The following is a 12,942-nucleotide window of genomic DNA, read 5'->3' on the forward strand; positions in this document are numbered from 1 at the left end:
TGAGGACACTGAAAGTGTTTGACAAAAAAAAAAAAAAAAAAAAATAGTGAAGATTCAGATTTCTGACTGGAAATTCTTTGATTTAATAAACACTGAGCATCAGGGAACATTGAGATATTAACTGTCCCTTCATACTGTCACTGAAGACTTTTTTTTTTTTTTTTTTTTTTTTCCAAGGAGATCCACAAACAATGTGGTCTCTATTGCTCAGTTTATGAGCCGTCACACTTCGGTAATTGCTGCTATTTCAGCAAGTGTGTATTTCAGATGAATGTCACTGTAAAACAAAACAACAGGATGCAGCCTGACAGCAAACCGCTGAAAGTGCTGCATACCCTTTACCTATTTGAGTGATGAATTAGTGCACAAAAAATTCACTGCCTCATTCTCTTGCCTCACAGCAGTGTGTGGTTTGCATGTTCTCCCTGTGCATGCATGACTTTAATATTGTCCCACAGAGACTTTGTGAATTCACTGCGTTTCATCAGCATCTCCAACAACTGCAAAAAGAGGAAATTACATGTCAGTCATTAATCAGCCAATCACAGCCATTGCTTTGATACGAATATCACCCATATATTATGGTCAACAAAGAATGATTGGCTAGAAAAATGTCATCATAATAGGTATAAAGTTAACTAAAATCTTTAATTTTGTTCACAAACAATAAATAGTTCAATGGGGGAAAACTATTCAAAAACTGTCGTTCCATGTGCGGTTATGAAAAGTGACCATAGTTGGAGCACAGATATGAAGAGGATGTGATGTTTTGGCGAGGAGCCAGCCACCGGCCGGGACCCCATGCATTCTGTCTTTCTTCTCTGTTTGTCAGCACTTCCAAACATGGCTACCTGCAGAGAGCAACAGACACTGAGACTCTCTCTTAGGGATGCCAGGCTCCTGTATATTATGTTTTTAGCATGCCTTGGATTTTTTCACGGCAGCCTAAGTTACTCCAAACAGAGCCGAGCAGTCCAGGTCCCGCTGATACTGAAGCCGCCTCAAACAAAGCTGTTGCTGAGATACCGGCGTCCAAGTAGAAAACAAGGTGACTCAAGTAAAGCTCATTAGTGTCTGGTTTCCACATTAAAATAACTTCTGTGTATGCTCCCTTTTAATGTCCCCATGTAAAAAAAAATGCCTTTAATCATTTTTATTTTATGTTGATTGACTTGTTTTTTATTTATCTTTCGATTTGTGCCTGAAGCAACATTATTTCAGTGTTTTCCACATTAAGTTCACTAATTCTGACTCATTCTGCACTCGAAGTTTCTTAATTCTGGAGCGAATGCAGATCAACGTGTGTTTGTCTGGATGATGGCTCATGACAGTGTTTAACACACATGCGATGCAACTACCAACTGTGAGTAAAATCTGGAATGTGCCCCTTTTAACTTGGAAGCCACTGTTATATCACCACTATTTTCATTCTGCCATTATTATTACGCACTAATTCTTGATGCTGTGTTTTGCATCAGAGCCTGTTTACACAAGAACAATCTGCTGGAAAGGATTTTGCTTGGTGCCCGTTTGCTTGGAAGGCAATCAAACATGTCACAGCATTATGGCAAGTATATCTGACTTCGGCATCAAACAAGTCACCAGTTTCCAAATATGAGCACAACACACACACACTCACAAAATCTCTTATTTTTACAAACTTTACAAACAAAAACTCCTTTGAGCCAGCTGTGGAAATGTCTCTCGTTGCATTAGCTGCAGCGTCTCTGCTGAAGGTCGAGTTTGTTACATTCATATTATTATAGACTACAAAAATCTCAGTTTACTGATACTTTTCTCAGTTGTTTATTTCGTCTGCGTAAAGTATTCGAAAAATGGTGAGGAATGCTAGACGGGCCACTTACTATCCCAAGAATGAACACAGAAGCCTGTTTTGAATGGCATCGGCCCAAATAAATAGCTGTTTCTTCTGAGTTGCGTAAGAAATGTGATAAGATATCCCAGCTCCTCCTCCCGTTTGGCTCTGAAGGCATAAACAGCAGCATACATTGATGTTGGGCACGAAATGCAGAACTCATCATCATCATCATCATCATCATCATCATCATCATCATCATCATCATCATTGTTACAATAACTATAATTACGTTATGACTTGACTATGCTTAGGTGGATTATGTAAAGATAATAACTGAAGTATTTAAGTTGCTGCTTTCTCGCTATGGAAACAATAATAAACCTGTTGTTAACATTGTTTACACATGAGGCCAGAGCTGGTGAAAGGTTGTGAATATAGAAATGTGTGTAAATTCGATAATTCACTCACATACAGTATAATGAAATTGATTTACTAATTACCAGGATGCAAAATAGTACAAAACTAGTAAACGCTAATTATCATGTGATGTGTTTACCTTCATCAATATGTTAGTCTGTGGTCCAGTCTGTGTGAAATACTGGGAGGACTTTATGCCGACAGAATAATGTCTCAATACTTTTGTGCTGGGTGACATAAAGGAAGGTTCAGTTCTGCTCAGCCTTCAGCAGGCTTGCCTCTGTTTTTGTGGTAGGAGACATTTCTTCAGCTGGCCCACCACGGATTCTTTTCGTCGACTTTATTGCTGGCTGTATCTCCTGTAGCACCCTTTCTGGTCTGTTCCGTTGCAAAGCTGAAATTTGTTACATAACATTTAACTCCATGGTATCTCACTTCATTTCTTGGTTGTTGGGCTTTGTCACTTCATCCAATCACTCAGTGGTAAACTCAAAAAAACAAACATGGAGAGCAATGCTGATTCCATTGGATCGTTCTTGTGTAAACAGGTGTAATTCATGCAAAACCATATGTTGTTGCTCTAAGCTGATCCTCTCCAAAAAAAGGAAGGAAACCAGAAGTGAAATCTCTTTGCTTAACGTTGCAGTTTAGCTAATTTATTTTATTTTATTTACTTTAGAGTGTGTTTGATTGTCCGATATCTTTGTATCTTTGAGACTTATAGAGAATGCCAGTAGTCATTCAGCTGGCAAGTCGGAGCTCGAATAGCTTAGATTCATCAGCAGCCTTTAAATTTAAATTGAAAGAGACAGAAGAGGATGGCATGTTGTTTTTCCACAGCGAGATTTATTGCTTGTCTCAGCAGGGTTATTATTGCAGAAATGAAGAGAAGAAAAACAAACACAGCTTACATCTTGATACGGAGCCTGAGAACATTATCGTGATATACCTGTGCAGAGGAGCGCCGTCACCACTTTCCCTCAAAACCCACGCGAACTGAATGTGTCACATCTTCCTTCAGCATAATTTCAGAGTAATAGTGTATGGATGCAAATTAATTTCCAAAGCTGACAGGAGCTATGTAAGCATTTTCAGCAATTTAGATCTGAAATTGCGGCTGTCTGGTGCATTTTGAGTCTTCGCTGACGAGTGCGTGTTCCCCTCAAATTGCGTTTCATGTCTCCATCACGTCTAAATCTCTGCATCTTTAAAGGTTCACTCAGCAGCCTCTGCTGCAATTACATAGAAAGTTATATGAGGACACAGAACACATTAGAGATGCTGGTCCAGCTTGATATTCTCTCTCACACACACACTCACACACACACCTCACAGCATGAACAGGCTGCAGGAAAGGAGTCTGTTTTACTTGGAGCGGAGACGCCGGGTTTTTTTTTTTAATGACACAGTATCTTTCAGAGCGTTGTTCCCATAATTACCCTCCGTCTGACATGGATCTGTCATTAGCATTGATTGTTTGTCCTGATGCCCACCTCCTCGTGGGGAAAAGTGTGTGATTGTGGAGGAGAGGAAGAGAGGGAGGGCGCATGTTTGGGTCCCCCCTCCGAGCTGGACAGGTTGCATTCAGGAGCCCATGGGAGGCCCAAACTGGAGCCATTGGTGAGATTGGTATCGTATTAATGGCTCGGCAGGCTCCAAGATACATGGCAGCAAAACCATAAGAGGCACTGGAATGCGGAGCTCTCTTGAATCATTGTCATAATTAGGGACAATTGCACACGCAGTCTCTGGACCTATTGTGCTCATTTGGAAGTCATGCCTCAGTGCTTGTGTCTGCGTGTTTGTCTGAGCTGCAGGAATCTGGATGAATGTGGAAACAGATGAATTGATGAAGGTTGATGCCACTGCCATGAACGCACGTTCAATCAAAATGATGAGAGTTTTCTTGGCCGAGTCGCACTTACAAATGAGAACTGGTTCTTCATTCAACCTGCCTGCTTAAATCAAAGTTGGGCTATAAAAGTTTTGGTCAATGTGTCTGTTCAGGAGCGATAAACCCAAATTTATAGTGACTCCTTTTTAGTTGTAGAGAAACAATGTAGGGAGGTGGAGGACTGTCTCTGAGGTCTTTAAAGAGGTCTCAAACTGTTCTGAACAGTGGATTTCTTGAGTAAATATTTATTAATTCTGAAACATTTTCAGTAGTTTATGATACCTTTGGTCAGGATGTTCATTGTACAATTCACTTATGAAGTCAAGTCGGACAGAATGAAAGTTGATCACTGTGGCATCAAATGAAGCTGCTTATTTACAAAATTATTCAGCTGAGAGTAAACACCGAAAATGAGCTGTTCTCAACTCAAATTCAAAGGAATCCTGGAAAGAAAATTATTCTGTAATAAGTGTAGCAGTTGTTTTAAACCATGACTGGAGAATCCATTGATGATGATGCTGAGAAGGTAGTCCAGGTGGCTTGAATGAGAACTTGTATTGCCATTGTTGGATTTTCACACCAACCTCCACTAAAATAAAAAAAAAAAAATAACCCTCGGGAACACATCAAAATATTTAGAAATGAAGAATTTCAGTAATTTGGATAACACTTGGAATCAGTCTTAAAAACACAACAAGCTTTTATTTTATATAAAATCATCAGTTTAATAGTCAAAAATCTACCAATGTTGTGTTTCATTTTGCAATCCATAGTTAGAAAACACTAAATGGGCTACAATTCTCTCTGGTTGTTTTAAAAACAAAAGTTTTACAATCCTGCTGTCTCATCACCACAAAGTTCTAGTGTCCAACAACAACATATGGCTTTATCTTTGTCACAAAAAACAAAAAAATGTCAGTTTTAAAGGCATAAGAACAAACTAGAAGTGTCCATATTTGGTTATTGGTCCAATAAAAGGTAAACTCTTTATCAAAACCTCACTAATTAGGTTATTTCATTATGCTCTGATCAGATATTTCCACACATGCAGGATATTTTTTAATTAATTTTCTGTTATTAACATAATGAAGAAAATTACAATTATAGAATTAGCAGATATGCTTAGCTGACTTCCATTTCAAACCCGACCAAACCCTTGTTTTTTTAATTGCCCAATGGATCCCAATCACTTTTAGTGTTTTCTTCACTGTTTTCATGAGAAATTTCTCTGGATGATGACAACCCAAACTTCTCCTTTAATATGAGATAGAGACAATATGATCCGATGCCTCATTTTAGACTTCACCATGATTATTGTGACGCAATTCTACCCAACTAAAGTATTTCGCAAATGTCCAAACCAAAAAAAAAAAAAAAAACTTTTGTTCCATCACCACAGGACAAACCATGCCCTACATTCCCACACTGCCTCATGTGAGAGCGCTTTGCTCACCAACATGTCAGAGCTCTCCATATGACAGATGATTACACCTTAAATAGCACCATTGATACTAATGAGACCAAATATCAGTCATTATCTTCTCTCTGAGCGATAGCAGAAGAGGAGAAGGGGAGTCGCAGAGCTCCTGGGAAGAAAAACAGCCGAGCTGCCGGCCGGAGCGGAGATGGTGGAGCGGCAGCTCGCCGTCTCGGGGTGTGGCCGGTCTGAGGCTGCAGATGTGCGGATGAGTGACGGCCGACTCAAGAGGTAGCTCCTGTTTATTTCGAGTAATTTTAAGTGAAAAGCAGTGATCATCCCTGAATTCGAGTTTTAAAATAATCTTCCCTGTGTTTTTGCACCACGTATTAATTAATAAGCCCGCTGTATTCATTGAATTAACTGCTTAAATACAGCTTTGTGTTATGTTTGTTTTTTATTACATGCAAAACAGCCAGTTTAACTAAAATTGCTCCATTGTTTATAGCTTGATAAATAAGTCAGTCAACAGGTGAATCATATGACTGGATATGTTGGCACCAGCTGAATGTACGGTACAGTCCCATGTGTGCATAGAAAATATGACTGTGAAATTCAGAAAGTTAACTGACCTCGTGCAATCGTGAAAAGCATATGCTTTTCAACTTTTAGCGGCCTTAAAAAGTATTGCCAGGCAAAAATAAAGGGGTTTCGTTGTTTGTTAAAAGGAGCAAGTCCGAATTTGTACGACAGTGTGGTTGATTTATGGATCATACACGGGATTCTCGTTCAATTACTGTAAATTATTTAAAAGACATGGTCAATTTTAGCCTTAAAATTAGTTTTAACAAACAGTTTACAGCTTTAGAGACATGTATTGTGCTCTTATGGCCAAAAAATAGATTGATCAGACTTCATTTATTACTTTTTTCCATCAATGTTCTGTTGATATTTAATGACAAAGCGCTGTTTCCTGACTCATCCCATCACACAGCAACGGTAGCTTCTCATGGAAAATCTCCTCTACTGTTTGTAGACCACAAAGCTGCTGCCACACCTTTCAACAGTAACATCCATCTTTCATTCACCTTCAACCAAAGGAGAACGTTTGAGCGGTTTAATCTTCAGGGAGGAGGCTTCCTTCGAACTCCACGAACCTCCAGCGTCAGACCGTCACTCCAGGAGGGCCGGTGCGGTTTGCTTCATTACTCAGATCAAGACTGTCAAACGGCTGCGAGGATCCTGGCAGAGAGGCTGATCCTCATAAATGCCCAGGCGTCTGCCATCCATTTGTTCACATCTGTGATCTCATATATCTCACTTGTCACTCCTGGGCCGTGATAATCTCCTGGAGGCTTTTAGCAGAAATCCCGCTGACAGTGTTATTTGAAAAGCACTATGATTATTCATTACAGAGTTTACACATCTGTGGGAAGATCTTTATAGACGAGAACAACTGCGAGGGCCAAATTAAAGGAGAAATATCCGATTTATTTCTTTAACTTGCCAGGACCGCGGTTCGCTGGTGTGTTACCACCTTAAGGCTGTGGAGTATAATGAGGCTGCTTCTGTGATGAGGCCTTCAGTACGAAAGGATAAACACAAAACATCAGTGTACTTTCACACAGTTCGCAGACGGCAAACTGTAATCTTTCAAATCCTGACAAAATCCCTGGGATGTGTGTTGCGCTAGTAAACACACACTTACATGTACCTTCCTCCTCTCGTGTGTGATTACACCCATAGATGCATCTCTTTGAAAAAAACAAAAAAAAAAAAGAGTATCTTTAGACGTCGTTCTGGCAGGCTGATGAAGAGTCTTTTGAAGGAAAGAGAAGTAATATTTGTGGACGTAACTCTTCCTCCTTGAGACAGGTTTACAGTCTCTTGCTGGCAGGATGGATTCCTGAAATCAACTTTCCAGACCCGGGGAGTGAAAACAACTCCCCTTCTTTTGTGAGGAAGACGAGGCTCTGCCCGATATTCATCAGTGGGGATAACCTCTGACCCCAGAATCATATGACGCTGAGTGGTGGAGATCCCGCTGCAGCCAGACAGTCTGTCTGAGACGCCATCGCTCTCTCCTCCCGACACTTTCTCTCCCTCCCTCCCTCTCTCTCGCTCCCTTCCTTCCTTGTTTGTCTCTTTCCTCTCCTCTTCAGCTGCTGCGGGGCGTCTGAAAATCTTTGAAAAATGTGCAACAGAGAGACAATGCAAAACCCAAAGGTTTTTACTGAAGACAAGCAAGATGATAGAAAAGAATAAAAAAGTGTTTACAAAGTTAGTCGTTACATCAACATATTTCACAAAGTCTGTATGTCTGAATGTGTGTCAGGTGCAGACAGGGATGTGTCGAAGAAGAAGACAGCGACAGTGAATTGGCAGATCCCATCAGATGGATGCATGTCGCTCTTCTCACCATGCATGCTGCTGATATCCAGAGGTTATTTACATCTGCTGGACCACTTTCCATCGTTAGAGCCCAAAACTATTGATCGCTTATGGCTGCGGAGGGGCAGTGAATCTTATGTTTCTCTGTTTTTCCATCCATGATCTACACTGCTTCACTAGAGCCGAGTCCAGCTGACTACGACAGACGGGGAGTGAAATATTTTCACACTTACAGGCAGTTTAGTGACACCAGTTAGCCTCTAATCTGAGAGGAAACTGAGTCCTCAGAGTAAACTCCACACAGACAGGATCCTCAAGCTCAACCTGAGCTCAAAGCCTTGATGTTTGGCATGAAATCTGCACCATGCGTTTGTCCTTTTTGTCACTTTTGCATAAAAATTGACAATAATGATGATCACTGCACTGAAATATTTCACATGAAATGTTGTATCTGAGAAAAAAAGACAATTAGAGAGGCTCACTGTCATCATTAACAATTTTTTATTTGCAGTCAAGCCAGCAGGATGCTTTGCTGCTAGTTATACTTTAGCCTTCGTGTTTCATTAATTTGATCGCATGATTTTTTTGAAATTTGTTCTCAAACTGACTTGAATGGCAAGTGTGCCATGCTGAAATGTTGTGTATGTGATGATATTTTATTTCCATTTACCCCATCTTGGCCACCAGTTGATTGGGTGACATTTAAAAGTCTGCTTGTTCCAACTATTCTGCATTGAAAAGTCAGAGTTACATAAGATAAATCCATCTTAAATGTTCCTGACGTGCGCTGTGTAAAACATGTTTTTGTATGCTACAACTGAGCATCCTTTCACAGACTCCCCCTTTTAACCCCGCTCATTTACGGCTGCTGTCGCCTCCGCTGCAAACCCCTGAGATACCAGCATGCAGACAGGACGCTGAGCTCTCCCCACTCCAAACAATTACCATTAGATAGGCCATGACAGGGCTTTTCCTCACCGTGCAGCGGACTGAAACAGCTGCTGACAGGTCCGCCTCTCCCGGGTCCCGCTCCAGTCTGCAGCCGTGCTCTCGCCGTGACACTTCTCTCCGGGCCGAGGTGCTCTGGGGACATACCTCCAGATCAAGGCCCGATAGACAAATAGCAGGCCTCTGAATACATTTGATTTAATCTAACCCGAGTCAGGGAAGTTGTTTCCATCTTGCAGCGGCATGTTGAAGCTAATTGTGACTCCTTATGAGCGTAATCGCAGGTTTTGATTTCAACTTGTTAACTTCATCCATCAGATGTTGACGTATTGGGGATTAATCCCAGTCTTGGTTGTGAAAAGTTTGCATGTTCTGTATGTTCTTGCATTAGTTTGAGAATGATCAACATTCCAAATTCCTGCATCTGAGGTGAACTGGTGACACTAAAACTGGTTTGAATGTGAGTTCGTGTGACTTCAGTTTCAGCCATCAGCTGCAGACCCCCTGCAAACTGAAGTTGGATCAATAGATCAACATCAGAGCAGGATTTATTCAAACTTTAACAACGTCTGAACACTTCATGACGCTCTCAAAGAAAAATTTTCTATTTGGATGCAATTACAGAAAAGCTCAAACCTCATAATGTGGTGATTTTCAGTAAGATAACGACTTGGATGCGATGTTTATGTCCTCATCAGAGCTGAAGCATATTTCAAAAGGCTGACATGATGAACCGAGGCAATTACCACGGCGGTAATTGAAGGTTCTCGTCCGCAGACGATTACCTCATTTCTGCCTCTACAGTAAATGAAATGTATACTCTCATGATGTATCGTAGCAAAACATGACGCTGTTTTGATGAACGGGGGGGGGGGGGGGGGGGGGGGGGCTGCAGGTGGGTTGACGGTGATTTCATCGAGCAGCCAACCCTCACCCCACCCACCCACCCCCATCCAACTCCCCAGCTTACAGGAGGAGTGGGCAGAGCCCCGTGCGTACATTTCTGCTCGCTTCATAATTTGGCAACTGTGATGTTTGAGGCATTTCACTCAAGTGAGTCATGGTTAGAGTGGAGCCGTGTGCCAAGGAGGTGTTAGGTTTGAGTGCTGCGGCGTTCAGAGCGAGGCGGACGGCATGAGGCGACATGTTCTGCCGGTATAGAGGATATGGGAGATACTCCTGTAATGAGTGCTTTGTCGGATAATGGTATGCACGAGCCCACCTCCTACCGCGTTTCCTCACCCGGCTCCAGAGGCAGAAACGGCAGCAGGAACAACGCCGAAACATGTCATGCAGACGAGCTGGGGTTGGCGGGGTGTGTGTGTGTGTGTAAGGCAATATAATCTGATTTCCACATGGCACACAATAGCAAGGGGCTGATCGCGCCGCTTGAAGGGTCTGACAGCCGGGAAGCTCGTCCTTAGCAAATGTTGAGTCAGTTTTACGTGACAATGGGAGATGTTTTGCAATACAAATACACTTTTCTAAACGAAATCCACCCATCAACATCTTCTGTGCACAAATACAGTAAATGAACTCCATGTACAGTATAAATGTATATATACACTGTACATTACATGCCCACACTAACACACTTACAAATGAGTTTTTGATTACTTTTCACAGTTAATTCAACAGTTTTAATGCATTTTTTAAGATCTATCACATCGACACACACACACCTGCGAGTGCACAGATGGGGATCAAACCCCCACCACGGACTTTTCACAGTGGACCAGTTTGGCTCCTTTCTACATTAATTTTATGTCTTTCTGTTTTGAAACACTTATTTCAAATGAACGTGTTATTATCTGCCTTCCACAAAACTTAATCACAACACATTTGTTTAATTTAGGCGTGTCAGAAACATTTACGGCACGCAGGGCCTCGGGGATAACAAACACTTAGCCGTGGCAAGATGTCTTGTTCATCAGCTCCTAAATGCTCCTCTATGTTCTCCAGTGAGTGGCTGATTGTGTCTGCCGCTTGATGTTTGTTGAGGGGGTCGAGGAGAGTTGATTTTGGAGCCTGTCTGCTGAAAACCGCTGCCTGCTATAGCTTAAAGTGGCTGAATGGGAGCAGTGAGAGTAAACAAAAAGCGCAAAAGTCGCAGGCAGAACAGCAAAATAATGAGCTCAACGTCTGCAGGTTGGTTGGGATGAACGCCGCCTTTCACCTTATTAAGTGAACATTTTGTTTGCATGTTCTTCATGTGGGCCTGATTTTTGTCACAGGTGCTCTGGTTTCCTCCAGCAGTCCATGAGACTAACCATGTCCCAAACTTGGATGGGCGTTCATGTACTGGATTATTATTTGGAAATTTCAAACAGCTCAATCTGAAGCCAAAAATCTCCAATATAGCGCTCGGCCGACCTCGCGCTGCGATTCATCAGAAAGCGGCGGGTGTGCCGAGGACGAGTATGGCCAACAGCTGCGAGCTCCAGTCCAGGGACGACTGCCTGTGACGGCATTTCTCTGGATCCTCTCGCTCATACTGTGTCTTTATTTCCAGCGGTCAAGCTCCCATGCAGCTCCCAGCAGGGATAAATGCAGCTTTGTCAAAGAGTTTTTTCCCCTCCGAGCAGCTGTCCGCAGCCCCTCAGGCGCTCGTCTGCTCAGCAGAACCCAGGCAAGTGCATGTCGGCTGTCAGGGCAGCCAGGAATGAGCATTCAAGTTGAGAGACACTTTTCATTATGAAGCACCTCAGATATCATGCTGGAAAAAAAAAGAAGAAGAAAAAAAAAAGACATGTTTGCCAAGAAGCCCTCTTCTGTATGCAACAAATTAAAAGCAGACACACCTGTGTACAGTGTGTACACAATGCATACCTGCTTGAAATGTGGCCTGGATACACCTCACACCTCGGATCGTTTCACAATTCCCGGTAGCGCCGTGACTCACTGATGCTCTGTGGATCTTCCCGAAGTCGGTTTATAGTCACACTAAGCTGTTAACTTTCCGAGATTATGAAGCCAATAACACAAACACAGAATTCTGGCCCCGCATTGAGTTTATACAGACGAAACTTTGAAGGAAAAAAAAAAAAAAAATAACAACCTTCTTTGCAAAAGGCGAAGAAATGATTGAGAATAAGCACGGGCAAGCAAACAAACACAACCTATTAATCACAACAAATGAAGCGTGAGCCAAGTCACATTAAAGGGCAACACTTCAGTTTCTAAAGCGCCCAAAGAGAGCATCAAAAAGCTGATTGGGGGAAATGAGAGGCTTCGATAATGGCAACCACGAGAGCTTTTACAAACACTTTATCTGAGCAGTCAGCTAATGACAATGTGCAGGATGCTACATGACTGTCGTGTAAAGAAGAAGCCAGTTAATCACAGAGTCCTAAAAAACATAACAGAGAGCAAAAACACTCCTCACAGACAGAAAATAGCACGAAAAGATGGAAAGAGTGTCAAATAAGGTAATTAAATCCAACCCGAAAATGAAAAATAAATTCCTCTAGTCTGTATTTTGCATCCAAGGTGTAATTATTGTGTGTGATTTGCTAACTAATTATGACTCGTGTATTTCAACTTCAAATCCTGCCATTTTATCTTCCTGGAAAACAGCGTCAAACGCCTGATTACTCAGCAGCGAGCGTCTGCAACTCAAGAGCAGCATGACTGGCTACTGAAGATGTCAATCACATCCAAGACACACAAACAAACACACATTCAAAGTATTTTGAAAGGAAATATTAATTATGTTGTAGTTAGTCTTTATGTGACTTAAAAGTACATTTTTTTAATTTAAGCTTCATTTTTTTTTAAAATATACTTTTGTTAAGTCCTTCAAAATAACCTGCAGCGTCTAGTTTGATCTCTGGCAACAAGAACACAAGACACAGCACAAATAAATGGAACTGAATAACAACTACAATGAATAAACTGTGAGACGGACAGACTAGACGCCACACTGAAGCATCATAGACACCATTATTGCGGTATCAGTAGCACGTACTGCAATTCAAAATGTGTAGAAGCTAAGAGGAAAGAAATGGTGGAAATAAGTCAGCGTGTCGTCGGGCCTCTGGATGCTTTGGAAAGAAC

The sequence above is a fragment of the Salarias fasciatus genome, chromosome 20, assembly GCF_902148845.1.
Source record: "Salarias fasciatus chromosome 20, fSalaFa1.1, whole genome shotgun sequence".
Lineage (NCBI taxonomy): Eukaryota > Metazoa > Chordata > Actinopteri > Blenniiformes > Blenniidae > Salarias > Salarias fasciatus.